An 11331-nucleotide genomic window follows, 5' to 3' on the forward strand; every position below is an offset into this window, starting at 1 on the left:
CAGCTAATATAAATATAAATGGAGCAGCTGTTCCCACATGACCCAAGCAGCAGCATAACAGAGGCAGCACATACATAATAGCATCTGTGTGTGTGTGTGTGTGTGTGTGTGTGTGTGTGCAACATACAGTAGTCGGTTCAGTAGCGCTCTACGGCGACACTGCGTCGTTCCTATTGGCTGAATACATCCTCTTCGTCGTTGATTGGTTCATGGACGATTATTATTTGTCCGTCTCGACGCGACGTGTGATAATTAAAGTGCCTTCAGAGAAACGTCCAATCATCTTCTGTCTCTCCTAATATTACACGTCGTCGTCCCCCCCCCCCCCCCCCCACACTCCCAAAACCACCCGCGTCGAATGTCATCAACCCATAATGACCAATATGTTCTTATCAAGAACACGCAATGGAGCAATATGGACATTTCCTACATACTGCCTACCGAAGTGAAACTATACTGCTCCCCGAGGCAGAAACATGCTGGCGACACTGCGATAATACGAGAACTTCACTTTATGTTTACTCACGTGGCCCGGTTAAGACTGAGGTTGTGTTTATTGTCATGATTTGTCACAACTCGAGTTGGCTTTGTCCGCAGCGTAAACGTCTTTAAATAAATTAATACTTTTTGAAAAGTCTAAGAGGAAAATGAACGGGGAATACTTTTCCGGGTCCCTCGGGGGGGGGGGGGGGGGGGGGGGGGGGGACTGCGACGCTCTATAGGGTTAGTATTCTACTCTATGGTTCCGAGACATGGACACCAGTGGCGTGCACAGATAGACACTAGGGGGTGCTAGAGCGCAATGTGCCCTTTCTTATTCCATGGTGACATTGATCAATTCTTGATAAAAAGCTTCTAATATATTATTTAGCCCCACAATCTATAAAACTCACACTATTAAGGCAACCGGCCGTTTCCACGCGCTGCACAAGGTGCCCTTTTTTCACTTGAGCACCTGCCCCTCTAAATGTCTGTGCACGCCACTGATGGACACTTGACGGGCACTTACACTCCCGCCTTCTAATGAGAGCACAAAATCTGTCTTGGAAGAGACAGACAGACTGACATTTTGTCGGGACTCCCGCGGGTCACGGGATTCCCGCGGGATTCCCGCGGGATGGGATTAATATTTGTATTAATCCCGTGATCGTGACGGGACGGGAATGAAAATCAACAGGAGCGTGCAGGAGCGGGATTGACATCGATGTAGTCATCTTTCTGTGAGCCAACTACATTACCCATAATCCAGCAGTGCTAGTGCTTCCACAACACAAACAGTCAAACACCTCCTCCAATTGCAAACCAGTCGGGCTGGACGTCTTATAAAGTTTTATATGAAGACATCGTAATGCGGCCGTGTATGATTCTGCATCGCGCCGGTGCCGTGATTTAATCGATTATTTATAGCCAGATCATCCTGATGCATTTGTTTCCCCTGGCAGTGGCAACGTTGCAACTTTCAATTGTGATGCTATGTTAGCTACATGCTAACGCTGTTACAGCTCTCTGAACAGCTGTTCTATTCTGAGCGAATGTTCTACAATACATCGTCTCCTTTCTTTCTCCCAACCGAGTCGCATACACCAGTGGTTCCCAAACATTTTCATGTCAAGGACCCCTAAATTGACATTTATTAGCCCGCAGACCCCCATTTGAAAAGATGCCAGGGGCATAAGAGAAGATTTGTATTACGGTTCTAGCTGTGATTCTCAACCATTTTATTTTCAAGGACCCCCAGTTTGACATGCATTAGTCTATGGACCCCCATTGAATGGCATTTTTATCGCTGGGACCCCCAATTTATATTGTAAAATCAATGTTAATTTAACTCTGAGTGTACAAATGGAACAACATTTGGTTCCATTTGTACACTCCCATAACATAATTTGTTACAGACCCATAATGGTCCATTTGGTTCCAAACTATTAATTAGCTGGGGACCCCCTGGAACTCTCTCAAGGACCCCTGGGGACCACTGCCATACACATAGACTTGTACACTGAATAATTAATCATATAGAGTTAAATTGACAGGTTTTTTTTTATCTTAATTGACAAAGCACTTGTTAACTGTTAAGCTTTAAGTTCTGTTCAGGGAAAAACCGTATAGGACTTAAATGAAGTGTCAGAACTGTATTTGGTAGTCAAAGTTAAATCCAACATTGCCCACTTTATTTATTTTAATTTTATTGGTAGGCTATCTGTCTTGAGAAGCCAGAAGTGATAGATAGATAGGCCTATAGATAGATAGATGGATAGATGGATCGATCAATCAATTGCCTTTCCTAATGACTAACATAAAAAAAAAAAAAAAAAAAAACAGGAGCGGGATGGGAGCGGGAGTAATTTCGAGTGGGAGCGGGATGGGATCAGGAGTCATTCTACAGGAGTGGGACAGGACAGGATTTTTTTTTAAACTCTGGCCCAGGATTGGGACAGGACAGGATTTTTTCTGTGGGAGTGGGACAGGACAGGAGTGAAAATCCACTCCCGTGTCAGTCTCTAAGAGACACCCATCGACTGATCTAATATACAGCAACCTTCCCCGTGTTTCTACACTAGTCCGATCCAGAAGAACACAGTTTGCCGGCCACTGCTACAGAGCTGACAATGAGGTTATATCTTCCCTTCTTCTTCTCTGGAGTAGAAAAACTGTCCCTATCGCTAGGGACACGTGCATCAGTAAAGCAGGAACTGGGGATGGAAATGAAGGACCGGGAAGTCTGGCGTGGCATCGTGAAATCCATGATCTCGACCGCGGTCGAAAAATGATGATGATGAGTAGTAGGACAACACGACCAACGCAACGCCGGACAACAAACGTCAATATGTAGTAAATGTCCATACTGGCTCCATGGCATGGTGTTGATAAAGGGCTGATGACGGAGTTTAACGAGTCATCTGATAACATCCTGAAACCATTCAGTTTAACGAGTCATCTGATAACATCCTGAAACCATTCAGTTTAACGAGTCATCTGATAACATCCTGAAACCATTCAGTTTAACGAGTCATCTGATAACATCCTGAAACCATTCAGTTTAACGAGTCATCTGATAACATCCTGAAACCATTCAGTTTAACGAGTCATCTGATAACATCCTGAAACCATTCAGTTTAACGAGTCATCTGATAACATCCTGAAACCATTCAGTTTAACGAGTCATCTGATAACATCCTGAAACCATTCAGTTTAACGAGTCATCTGATAACATCCTGAAACCATTCAGTTTAACGAGTCATCTGATAACATCCTGAAACCATTCAGTTTAACGAGTCATCTGATAACATCCTGAAACCATTCAGTTTAACGAGTCATCTGATAACATCCTGAAACCATTCAGTTTAACGAGTCATCTGATAACATCCTGAAACCATTCAGTTTAACGAGTCATCTGATAACATCCTGAAACCATTCAGTTTAACGAGTCATCTGATAACATCCTGAAACCATTCAGTTTAACGAGTCATCTGATAACATCCTGAAACCATTCAGTTTAACGAGTCATCTGATAACATCCTGAAACCATTCAGTTTAACGAGTCATCTGATAACATCCTGAAACCATTCAGTTTAACGAGTCATCTGATAACATCCTGAAACCATTCAGTTTAACGAGTCATCTGATAACATCCTGAAACCATTCAGTTTAACGAGTCATCTGATAACAGCCTGAAACCATTCAGTTTAACGAGTCATCTGATAACATCCTGAAACCATTCAGTTTAACGAGTCATCTGATAACATTCTGAAACCATTCAGTTTAACGAGTCATCTGATAACAGCCTGAAACCATTCAGTTTAACGAGTCATCTGATAACATCCTGAAACCATTCAGTTTAACGAGTCATCTGATAACATCCTGAAACCATTCAGTTTAACGAGTCATCTGATAACATCCTGAAACCATTCAGTTTAACGAGTCATCTGATAACATCCTGAAACCATTCAGTTTAACGAGTCATCTGATAACATCCTGAAACCATTCAGTTTAACGAGTTATCTGATAACATCCTGAAACCATTCAGTTTAACGAGTCATCTGATAACATCCTGAAACCATTCAGTTTAACGAGTCATCTGATAACATCCTGAAACCATTCAGTTTAACGAGTCATCTGATAACATCCTGAAACCATTCAGTTTAACGAGTCATCTGATAACATCCTGAAACCATTCAGTTTAACGAGTCATCTGATAACATCCTGAAACCATTCAGTTTAACGAGTCATCTGATAACATCCCAAACCCATTCAGTCATCTGATAACATCCCAGAATGTTGAATGAATTACCCTTACTTTGTCCCGCATTCCAGAGCCGTAATGGCGAGTTTTGTTTAATCAGCGCTAATCCCCGTTTGATTAGCATCACGTTAGCAATAGCATGTTGCAGCATTTTTAGCTAGCGCCGAGCGATTTTCACGTAAAAACTGCCAAAAATCGCACAAGCCGTATCTATATGCATTATGGCTAAAAAAAAATGCGATATTCGGCGCTTGATTACACCTTAGATTGACTTAATTATGATAATAAAATGGATCGCTAGTATAGAAAGGCCCAGATAAGACATGTGACCTGGCCGACTTTCACTTCCGGTTCAAGCCGATGTCAACATCCGCTAGCTATTTGGCCATCTATTCCAAATACGGCTGGCACTGGGCAACGGCCCCATCTCCTGGCCAAATAGTAGTATGGCAGCTAACTTCAACAGGTTTCTTGGCTTCCTTTCCTTTGCAGGGTTCAGTCTGAGGAAGAGCCGAGAGGCTCCAAACGCCACCTGGTGTGTGAAAAAGAGCCGAGAGGCTCCAAACGCCACCTGGTGTGTGAAGAAGAGCCGAGAGGCTCCAAACGCCACCTGGTGTGTGAAGGAACCCAGGACATACGGTATATGATTGATAGATTTGTAGCACTAGGAATGATTCAGTAGAGCTGTAACTCATCCGGATGATGGACCCAGTGATCCAAAGAACATAGAGGTGGGCCTTTAAATCTGTAAAACATGGGGATGGGCCTGTTGAACTACATTTCCCATCCCGGCCATACACCATGGGTGGTACTACATCCCAGGACTACAATGAAAAAAGTGATATAGTGCAATATTATCTATTGCATTTTCCAATAAAGATTGTATATTTTAATAAGTCTGTGGTCCGTCTAGTATGTACCAATAGCCTCTGGTTACAATAGCAGAAGAAGTGTAGAGCAAACAGACACACAGAGTTTCTGTCAGTTTATATTGTTGAGCTGTACTGTATATATACGCTATCGTTCCACTTTCACTTGAAATAGATCATCAAGAATACAACTATAGGTAGTAGTGCACAGAGCCGTAGTGCACAGAGCCGTAGTGCACAGAACCGTAGTGCACAGAACCGTAGTGCATAGAGCCGTAGTGCACAGAGCCGTAGTGCACAGAACCGTAGTGCACAGACAGGGGACACCATGTGTGAAAGCTCTGCCCCAACCGTTCTTTTATTGTGTGTTGTGGGCATTAACGACTTGAGATTTTTCCAAGTCGACTTGTCAGACAGTAAAGTCGAAGTTGAGTCGATTTATCGTTTTGTATGAGGGTGGAGGTGCGCGCGCTCAACAGGGGCGGGCGGAGGTGCGCGCAATACGGAGCCTGTCAAACAAAGCACTGCGCACACAGTGGCCTCTCCAATATGGCACAGTGTATGTTAAACAGTGTGTGCGTCGCACACTGGTACACAGACCAGAAAAGAGAACACAACAGGAGAGGGGGCATCATTGGCACACAGCGCCAGCAGCAGCGCAGCAGCACAGCGCAGCACAGCGGCCCGAGAAGTACACAATACAAAATATAACATTAACACTAGTGGCAGTCAGCCCGACCTTCAGAACACAATATAGAAGACATAGGTCTATATATTATCATCACAGCAGCCAGCAGCAGTTTGGCACATCATCAGAATACAATCTGCATTACCTTCCACGTGAACCTTCTCCTCCTCCTTCCCCTCCAACTCGATAACGTTCTCATGTTAGTTTGTTACTTATTTTCTGAGCCATGCAAATAAACAACAACCCGGACCGCACTGACCGGAGACGGAGAGGTTCATATGATGTGCCCCGCGCGTAAAGCTAAACCAGAAACAGGAGTCATTGCGTCAGCACGGATGTAGCCTCGGAAAGCCAGACGTTTTATTTCCAGCATGGAGGTGAGGGGGATATCGTTTGGGGATAAAGTTTGCGCGCTTCTATCTGTTACTTCTCTGACGCAGCGCAGTTCAAACTTCAAATTCAGCCAGTACACCGCGCGCTGAGAGCCACATACACAGCTGCAGTTGGTTTTTAATTAAGGGCGCGTTCTGAACTTCTGAATGCAATGCAAACTAATAGACCAATTATTTGTTTACAAACATTGGGACTGGGCGCGCACGGGTGACTGTTTCATGTAATCAATTCCCAACAGTGTTGCGCACAGAGAACAGCTGATATACAAGCTCGCATCGCAGATGCGACTGTTGTGAGCGTAGAGGTCTGCGTGCGCGACACCATCGCGGGACGAAGCATAAATTATACTTGATGGGCTGCAGGTGCGCGTGCAGCCGTGCACAAATAGGCTCTGCTGCCGTGTTCATGAGCGCACCTCCCGTTCTTATGACAGCGACTGGAGGTTCTGTTTTGAATTGCTATTATTGTTCAAACACAACAGAAACCAAGGATTGACTTCTGTCCGTGACAATAATCAATGCTACAGTTTGAATTATGTACGCACGCACACAGAGCAAAACATATGATATGGGGAAAACTCCTCCTAAACTGAATCGACTTGTGTTAATGAAATCGATAAATCGATTTTTTAGTGAATGCCCTATATGTGACTGAGGTTTCCGGCATCCTGAGAGCGTATAGTGGTCTTGGAGGGATGTATAGTTTAACTAGACTGGACATGTAAGACGACGCGACTCCATTTAAGGTTTTATAGGTCAGGAGGAGTATTTTGAAGTCGGCTCTGGCCTGTATGGGCAGCCAGTGTAGTGCTATGGTGTGGTGTGGTCCTGTATACAGCCAGTGTAGTGTTATGGTGTGGTCCTGTATACAGCCAGTGTAGTGCTATGGTGTGGTCCTGTATACAGCCAGTGTAGTGTTATGGTGTGGTCCTGTATACAGCCAGTGTAGTGCTATGGTGTGGTCCTGTATACAGCCAGTGTAGTGCTATGGTGTGGTCCTGTATTCAGCCAGTGTAGTGCTATGGTGTGGTCCTGTATACAGCCAGTGTAGTGCTATGGTGTGGTCCTGTATACAGCCAGTGTAGTGCTATGGTGTGGTCCTGTATACAGCCAGTGTAGTGCTATGGTGTGGTCCTGTATACAGCCAGTGTAGTGCTATGGTGTGGTCCTGTATACAGCCAGTGTAGTGCTATGGTGTGGTCCTGTGTACAGCCAGTGTAGTGCTATGGTGTGGTCCTGTATACAGCCAGTGTAGTGCTATGGTGTGGTGTGGTCCTGTATACAGCCAGTGAAGTGCTATGGTGTGGTCCTGTATTCAGCCAGTGTAGTGCTATGGTGTGGTCCTGTATACAGCCAGTGTAGTGCTATGGTGTGGTCCTGTATTCAGCCAGTGTAGTGCTATGGTGTGGTCCTGTATTCAGCCAGTGTAGTGCTATGGTGTGGTCCTGTATACAGCCAGTGTAGTGCTATGGTGTGGTCCTGTATACAGCCAGTGTAGTGCTATGGTGTGGTCCTGTATTCAGCCAGTGTAGTGCTATGGTGTGGTCCTGTATTCAGCCAGTGTAGTGCTATGGTGTGGTCCTGTATACAGCCAGTGTAGTGCTATGGTGTGGTCCTGTATACAGCCAGTGTAGTGCTATGGTGTGGTCCTGTATTCAGCCAGTGTAGTGCTATGGTGTGGTGTGGTCCTGTATACAGCCAGTGTAGTGCTATGGTGTGGTCCTGTATACAGCCAGTGTAGTGCTATGGTGTGGTCCTGTATTCAGCCAGTGTAGTGCTATGGTGTGGTCCTGTATACAGCCAGTGTAGTGCTATGGTGTGGTCCTGTATACAGCCAGTGTAGTGCTATGGTGTGGTCCTGTATTCAGCCAGTGTAGTGCTATGGTGTGGTCCTGTATTCAGCCAGTGTAGTGCTATGGTGTGGTCCTGTATACAGCCAGTGTAGTGCTATGGTGTGGTCCTGTATTCAGCCAGTGTAGTGCTATGGTGTGGTCCTGTATTCAGCCAGTGTAGTGCTATGGTGTGGTCCTGTATACAGCCAGTGTAGTGCTATGGTGTGGTCCTGTATTCAGCCAGTGTAGTGCTATGGTGTGGTCCTGTATTCAGCCAGTGTAGTGCTATGGTGTGGTCCTGTATTCAGCCAGTGTAGTGCTATGGTGTGGTCCTGTATACAGCCAGTGTAGTGCTATGGTGTGGTCCTGTATACAGCCAGTGTAGTGCTATGGTGTGGTCCTGTATACAGCCAGTGTAGTGCTATGGTGTGGTCCTGTATACAGCCAGTGTAGTGCTATGGTGTGGTCCTGTATTCAGCCAGTGTAGTGCTATGGTGTGGTCCTGTATACAGCCAGTGTAGTGCTATGGTGTGGTCCTGTATTCAGCCAGTGTAGTGCTATGGTGTGGTCCTGTATACAGCCAGTGTAGTGCTATGGTGTGGTGTGGTCCTGTATACAGCCAGTGAAGTGCTATGGTGTTGTCCTGTATACAGCCAGTGTAGTGCTATGGTGTGGTGTGGTCCTGTATTCAGCCAGTGTAGTGCTATGGTGTGGTGTGGTCCTGTATTCAGCCAGTGTAGTGCTATGGTGTGATCCTGTATTCAGCCAGTGTAGTGCTATGGTGTGGTCCTGTATTCAGCCAGTGTAGTGCTATGGTGTGGTCCTGTATACAGCCAGTGTAGTGCTATGGTGTGGTCCTGTATTCAGCCAGTGTAGTGCTATGGTGTGATCCTGTATTCAGCCAGTGTAGTGCTATGATTGTTGACGTGATGTGGTCAATTTTCCTTTTTCCATTGTGAGTACTGACTGTAATGATATAGATATGAAACTAGTAAAGAAGATAATTGGAGGGATTTCTAAACCATTAACATACATCTGCAATTTATCTTTTCAAACTGGTAAATTTCCAAATGGCATGAAAATAGCTAAAGTCATACCACTGTTTAAATCTGGAGACAGACACAACTTCACAAATTACAGACCTGTATCGTTACAGACCCCCCCGTTACAGACCTGTATCGTTACTGTTCTGGAGACAGACACAACTTCACAGATTACAGACCTGTATCGTTACAGACCCCCCCGTTACAGACCTGTATCGTTACTGTTCTGGAGACAGACACAACTTCACAGATTACAGACCTGTATCGTTACTTCACAGATTACAGACCTGTATCGTTACTGTTCTGGAGACAGACACAACTTCACAGATTACAGACCTGTATCGTTACTGTTCTGGAGACAGACACAACTTCACAGATTACAGACTTGTATCGTTACAGACCCCCCAGTTACAGACCTGTATCGTTACTGTTCTGGAGACAGACACAACTTCACAGATTACAGACCTGTATCGTTACTGTTCTGGAGACAGACACAACTTCACAGATTACAGACCTGTATCGTTACAGACCCCCCAGTTACAGACCTGTATCGTTACTGTTCTGGAGACAGACACAACTTCACATTACAGACCTGTATCGTTACTTCCACAATTCTCCAAACTTTTAGAAAAACTGTTCAACAATAGATTAGATACATTCATTGAAAAACACAGTCTACTCAGTGACAGTCAATACGGATTTAGAGCAAACAGATCAACAGCAATGGCATTGATGGACTCGATTGAGGAGATCACTAATTCCATAGATGAATATAAGTATGTAGCTGGAGTATTTATAGATCTTAAAAAAGCATTTGATACTATTAATCATGACATATTAATTAATAAATTGGAAAGATATGGGATTAGAGGAAGAGTATTAAATTGGGTGCGAAGCTATTTAAGTGACAGGAAACAATTTGTTAAGTTGGGTGAGTCTGTCTCTTCATGCTTGGGCATTGCTTGTGGAGTCCCCCAGGGGTCGGTAATGGGTCCTAAACTGTTTATTATGTATATAAATGATATGTGTGATGTGTCTAATATATTGAAAATGGTAGTTTTCGCAGATGACAAAAAAAATTTGTTCCGGAAGCTATTGGACCTGGTCACTTCAGAATTATGCAAGTTAAAAAGGTGGTTTGATAAGAATAAATTGTCACTAAATCTGGCTAAAACAAAACTAATGATATTCAGTAATTACAAAATAGATAATCAAGTAAATATACAGATAGATGGTGTTGAAATTGAGAGAGTTTCTGAGAACAAATTTCTTGGTGTAATAATTTATGATAGAATTAACTGGAAGTCTCATATTAAATATATAATAAATTATCTAGAAGTCTTTCAGTTTTAAATAAAGCAAAGCACCTTTTGAACTATAAGTCACTACGTATGCTATACTGTTCCCTGGTTTTGCCGTACCTAAACTACTGTACAGAGGTTTGGGGGAATACTTATAAAACTTCACTTAATGCAATAACTATACTTCAAAAACGAGCTATAAGAATTATACATAATGCTGGATATAGAGATCACACTAATATATTATTTTTAAACTCATATCTTTTAAAATTCATGGATATAATAGAATATAAAACTGCCCATAATGTACAAAGCAAGGAATAATCAACTCCCTGGAAATATTCAGGTGATGTTCTCTGATAGAGAGGGGGGCTATAATTTAAGGGGGGAACTAAATCTAAAAACCAGAGTGGCTCGGACAACACTAAAATCATTTTGTATTTCAATATGTGGAGTAAAACTATGGAACAGTATGCATGTGGAACTCAAGCAATGCTCAAGTGTGAACCAAAAAAGATATAAAGAATGCATTATTATGAGGTATAGAGATGAAGAGTTACAATGACACAGACATATCATTTAGATAATTGTACTTGTATCATGTATATAGGAATATATATATGATGTGCCGAATGTATGTATTATATGGAATATATAGAGTATTTTGTATTGATAATATGTTATATAGAATTGAATACATTATAGAGCATATACATGTTTATAAATATATATGACTTACACTATTACATTAGTTAATTATGCAATTAATTTCTCTGTTGTGAATTATTTTATTTAGTTTATACCATGTTGGTATTTATGTAATGACGTCAAGCGATGACGATGAAATTAAGTTATTAAGGGTTAGGGTTATATAAGTTTTTTAACTTCTCCCTACTCCTTTCCGAACATATAAAAGTAAAATAAATAAATAATAATAATTATACTTGCAGCCAGTGAGGCTTG

The sequence above is a fragment of the Electrona antarctica genome, assembly GCF_951216825.1.
Source record: "Electrona antarctica genome assembly, chromosome: 21".
NCBI classification, from domain to species: domain Eukaryota; kingdom Metazoa; phylum Chordata; class Actinopteri; order Myctophiformes; family Myctophidae; genus Electrona; species Electrona antarctica.